Below are 6,000 nucleotides of genomic sequence, written 5' to 3' on the forward strand. Positions count from 1 at the left end.
CAAAGGATCCGGCCCACCTGAAAACCTGACTGACCGACCCGACCTGATAGGTTTTGGGCGGATCTGAGAATATTTGGGTCAGGTTTCTGGTGTTAATTTAGGGTTATTTTCGGGTTCAAGTCGATGTCGAGTTGGTGTCAGGTCATATAAATACGTTACTTCCGAAAAATACACAACACAGAGTCTTAATACAGATGAATGAGTCGGTGTGTTTAATTTTCCTCCCCTTTTTAGACAGATGAATGACATCTGGCACACCAACCATCCAAAGGTAAAAAAAAAGCCCACGTCTCTCTCTCAATTTGTGCATTGCTTTCCCTTTTCTTTTTCTATCTCTTTCTACGGGGTCCGCCTCCCCTCCAGTTTATATACGCTCTTTCTGCATTGCGCGATTGATCTCTCCAAATTGCATAATGCCAATGGATCCACCTATTACCAATCTGAGGCTACGTAAGAATTTATGTTCATCGATTAGGTTTTTATTTTATTTCATGTAATTGGATTTGTTTTTTTCTTTTTTGTTTCAAGTCGCCTAACCCTAATTCCTCTTTCTCATCTCATCTCATCCGGTGTTGTAGTAATTTATACTATAATTGGAGTTAGTCTTGCGGGTCCAGTGTCTGCGTGGCTTCAAGGAGAAAGGCAAGTGTTACTGGGTTTTTGAATATATATATATATATATTGAAATTTTGTTGGCGATGATGCTAATCCGTGTTACATCTTTGGTGGTCGTTCAGGTTGTTTTCTTGGGGAGGATCTTCTGAAGAAACATATCCCGAGTATGTCTGTTTAAACCCAATATTTGTGCATAATATCATTGCTGACAATTTCAAAACCCTTTAGCTACTTGATCTTATCGGTACTATGCTTCAAATATACATTTGAACACGGGCTCTACTTATGTGGGTAGACATGAATTCGAGATAATTTTATGCATTTTGTTGTTGAGATAATTTGTCTCTCTCTCTCTTACAGATGTTTATCAAGTTTTATTTTAATCTGTACTAGTTTTAGATCTTGTGATGCCTCATGGGATAATTATTAGCTACATTAAATAAGTGATGTGGATGGAGGGACCATATTGACCTCAATTTAGATGATTGAGGGTTAAATTGATCTAATAGAATACCCGTCGGGATGCTCCCTATTGATGGGAGGCTAGGGACTTAGACATGGATTCTAGGGATGTGCAGTCAACACACCGACCCACCAAAACAGACCCAACCCAATGGGTTGTATTGATTTTTGTGGACCGGTGGGTAGGGTAGGGTCGGATTGGATTTTTTTATTTATTATTATTTTACATTTGGGTTGTGTCTGGTTAGGGTCAGCATATTCACCAACCTGTCTAACCTCACCCAACCTGAATATATTCAATATGTTTTAAATTAGATATTTTAATTATTAGTTTTACCCTATTGCCCTCAAGGGATCTGAAATACTAAAACATACTCTCATATCATTTCTCATTCTCCTCGCTACCTGCTGCCACTCTCCTTTTCTCTCACCCTTTTTCATTGTCTCTCTCTCGCCAGTATATTGACCAGAGTGATTTGGTTGCTTTGAATCTTTATAAGATGGGAGCAAACTCTCTAGCAATGTTAAGAGAATATTGTTTCAGACCCCGTTTTGGTTTGTCCAGTAGAATGAAATATTTCGGTACCAGCCAATTTCGGCGTACCGTTTCAGGGTGTTTTGGGGTTCCTAAAAAATAATTTATATATATTCTTGTAGAGCATAAAATTGTCAATTCAAATAAATAAATAACTTAATGTCAAATAATACAAATCATTTAGTCTTAACTCTTAGGTCTTAAACATCAATATTTTTTTGATAGGTAATCAGAAATCTTATATTAAAGAAGGAAAAAAATAAATGAGAAGTACAAGATGTTCATGATAATGAACAGCAACACAACACAATAAGAAGATTTACAGGTCAATAGCTAAATATCAAATAATACAAAACATTTAGTCTTAACTCTTAAGTCTTAAACCTCAATATAACATCAAACAGTAATAAGATTTATAACAAGTCATTTCTCATTACATAAGTCCATAATAACTAATAAGCCAACAAAGTTTATAACATAATATTACTCCTCCTCCTCATCATCATCCATGAGAAAAGGATCAAATTCATCATCAAAAGAACTCCCACAAAAACTACCAGGACCCATTGGAAGATTTGTCAAGCCATGTTCATTGTTGTTGTCGTCATCATCATCAACGTCATCAACATCAATAGTTTCAAGTTCAGCATCCTCTTCCACATTCACTATTTCATCTGGATTAAGAAGTGCAGGTTCTTCAGCCACCCAATCTCCCATCAAGTCAATGTTATCCAAGCTTATAGGATCCAATGCATACTTATTCCTTTGAATGTTCCTACCAATGGGAATATCAAACATTAGTAACATTTTACAATTATTTGAAAGTACATTTCATTTGCATATGAGTAACAATAATAAATTTACCTTTCTCAAAGCCTCAAATTATAATGGACAAAGACCAAATCATTTACATGTTTATGTTCCAATCTATTTCTCTTCTTTGTGTGAACTTATTCAAATGTGCTGCAACTTTTTTTTTTTTTTAAAATAGGTAAGAAACATGTATATTCAATAAACTGCTAAATGCAAAGAAGCACTAGCATATCAAACATACAAGAAAAGAATGAAAAGCACGAACATAAAAGAAGAAAAACACTAAGAACAAAGAAGAAGAGAGCTTAGGAATAAAGGAAGAGAATCACTAGATGTGAGCCCCCAAGCCCTAGCCCAATCAAAAAGGGAACCAGAAAAGAGAGCGAGCAATTGGTCTTCGGATCTATCTAAATCCTCAAATGTCCGCCGATTGCGTTCCCTCCAAATACACCACGTCAAACACAATGGAACTAAATTCCAAATGTGAGATGAATGTTTTCCCAACCAATTCCACCAGCCAAAAAGATCTGACATCGTACCAAAGGGGACCCATCAAATCTCACAGGTTCTATAGACAAAGCACCACAGTCGATAAGCCTTTCCACAATGTATCAACAAGTAATCCGCTGTCTCCCCACAACAACGACAAATAATACACCCACGCCATACCCCCTGCCTCCAAAAGAATTGGGAAATGATTCGAAATAGGTCGTGGTAGAATCCGTTGGATCACATCTAGAAAGTGTTGCTTCCAATCATGTGACACTAGAGCTCTATCAATCCTAGACATGGATGGCTGGTTAGTACCACTAGACCATATATAACTCCCTTCCTCCAAAGGCAAGTCTATCAAGTTTAGGTCCTCGATAAATTCAGAAAACTTTTCCATAGCTAAAGTAAGCCGAGATCCACCCCTCCGTTCACTAGGAAAGCGAACAACATTAAAATCCCCAAAACAGCACCAGGGAACATTCGAGCACTGCTGAATACCAACCAACTCATCTCACAAATAACCCCTCATATTGTTGTCATTTGGGCCATACACCCATGAACATGCCCAAATAAAACCATCCTCCACCCCTTTCCATTGAACGGACACCGAGAATGAACCGACCAGAACCTCTAACTTTTCTAAAACCCTTCTATCCCACATAATCAAGACTCCCCCAGCCGTCTAATCAGCATCTAGGACTGCCCAATCCACATATGGACAACTCCACAAACTGCAAACCATTTGTCTATTCATGCCAACAAGCTTTGTTTCTTGAATAACATCACACTTCCACTCCCATAATAAATTTCTAACTACCAAACGTTTCTAGGAGTCGTTCAATCCTCTAACATTCCAAGAAATCATCTTCAACTTCATTAATACTTTTAATCCCCACTGCTTCTTCTACTACACAACCAACACCCTATCACCCATCATAATTAACCGAGGAAATTAAATTCCTCAATTCTCTTTTCCCTTTACCCGTTGAGGAGGCTGCCTTTTGGTTAACCGTTGCTTTCTTCCGTCGTTCGATAACTACCTCCATCTCCCTTTCTAGCCTTTGAGGATGGTCAATGCACAACCTCTCATGATGGTTCATAGAAAGCCCAACCACTTTACTAAAACCTAAGATCCTATGCTTCACCCAACTTGAGACATCCAGCCTACTACCTAGACCCAACACCTCAGTATCCTTGTGCATTTCCATCGATAGGTTTAGCCTCAGAGGAGCAATAGTGGATAGCGGATTACAATCTGTCAAACTCTCCTCCTTACCCAAACAAGCTACTTCTAAGATAGCCCCTCCCTCCTCCATCGAGACCCCTAAGTCAGATATGCCAAAAACTGACTTTGATTCGATCAACTCTAAATTGGGCTTAACAGTCTCAGTAACAACTATCTGCCTGGTGCACTTGTCATCCACCCCCTGAGACATGCACTCTACTCCCACTTCCAGCTTTATCCACACCATATACACCATAATCCACCAACCTAGCAGCCATCATTCTATGAAGGGCTGCTGCCAAGAAAATACCCATAGAAATTGGCGTAGCTACCCTATCGACCTTACCCTGAGACATTACAAAGTCATTGGAGCTGACCCCAGCACTATCCAACACCATCCGAGTCACTGTGTGTCCATCGGAGCTAAACCCATCAGAGGAACTACAACCAATCTCCATCAGAGCCACCCCAAGGCAAATAGAACCATTCCCAGCCACCATCTGAGGCACCACGAGACTGTTGGAGATGAACCCATCCAAGAAGCTACAAACAGCCTTTGTTCGACCCACCGTGAGGCTATCGAAGCTGGTCCCAGACACACAATTGCTCTAAACAACCATCGAAGACTCTGCCTGACGATCTGCCACCTTTTCAGTAAGCATTGGGGTCTTGGGTTCATCCGAGGAAGCTTTTGCCGTTGTCACAGATGACTCGCCCATTACACGAGAGCTTGGGCTTGAGAAATTTGCTTCGGTCAGCTGAGTAGATCCCAAATCAGGTTGGGCCAGCTTGGATTTCAAACTTAAGCCCACAGTTGGCATTTTATTACTTTTTTCCTGTGAAGCCCACTCAAAATCAGAGCCCACCACAGGAAGTAAGTGAACCTGTGATCCACTAGAGGGACCCACCACGTGCTCCCTCTGACTGACCCACTTGGAATTCCTCAAACCACCTTTAAACACCACAGGATTTGTATGAACTCGTGACCCTCTTGGAGGGCCCACCACATGCTCCCTCTGATTCCTTTTCACCCAAATAGAACTCCTCAAACCACCTTTATAAGAATTCCATACCACATTCCTTTTAACTTCCTCATTCACCTCTACAATCAAGCCTACTGCTGTCCAGTCAGAATTCCTCAAATCACGTTTTTTTCCATAACCATGTTCATTCCAATATGATTTGAATTTCAACAGAGATCTCCTATTATTTCCTACCGGATTTGTCTCTCCAAAATTAGATTCCTCATTAATGCTCTGAGAATCCACATCTCTACCTCCTAGATACGTCGGACTTGGTATTCTCACCGGTGTACTGCTCAACCTCCTCTATTAAAAAATTGGGTACTGCTTCCCATGCACTGTATCAGCATATGTTTTGAATGGTTGAACCCCTAAGTTAACCTTATGAAGCTGAGCTGCAAAAACAGACCCACCATACACATAGTTCTCAGGTTCCAACATTTTCCTTAACTCTAACCCAAAAACCCTCCATCCATTTTTTGCTCTGCCTTCTGGTATAATAATGGACCTCCTAGGCCCACCAGCTTTAAATTCAGACAAAAGTAAGAACAGGCCAACAGAGTTGGAGCTCCGTTGGAGGGTGTAGACTAAATCACCTTCCTTGACCTTATAAAAATTCTTTAGGTTGGTCCCGACGGCAAACTGTTCTATACTCTTCATCAGCCAATGTGCCACGGTCTTACCCATGAAGACCGACTTCATGAGGTACCTACAACACTCAAAGATCCTTAAAGAAAAATACCGTCCCCCTTCCTCTACCACCAGTTGAAAAACTTCGGATTCAATACAAAAGCTGCAAACACCACCCATAATGGCTACCAACACTCAGACCCAAA

Source organism: Quercus lobata, unplaced genomic scaffold (genome assembly GCF_001633185.2).
Source record: "Quercus lobata isolate SW786 unplaced genomic scaffold, ValleyOak3.0 Primary Assembly Scq3eQI_1865, whole genome shotgun sequence".
In the NCBI taxonomy this organism is placed as follows: domain Eukaryota; kingdom Viridiplantae; phylum Streptophyta; class Magnoliopsida; order Fagales; family Fagaceae; genus Quercus; species Quercus lobata.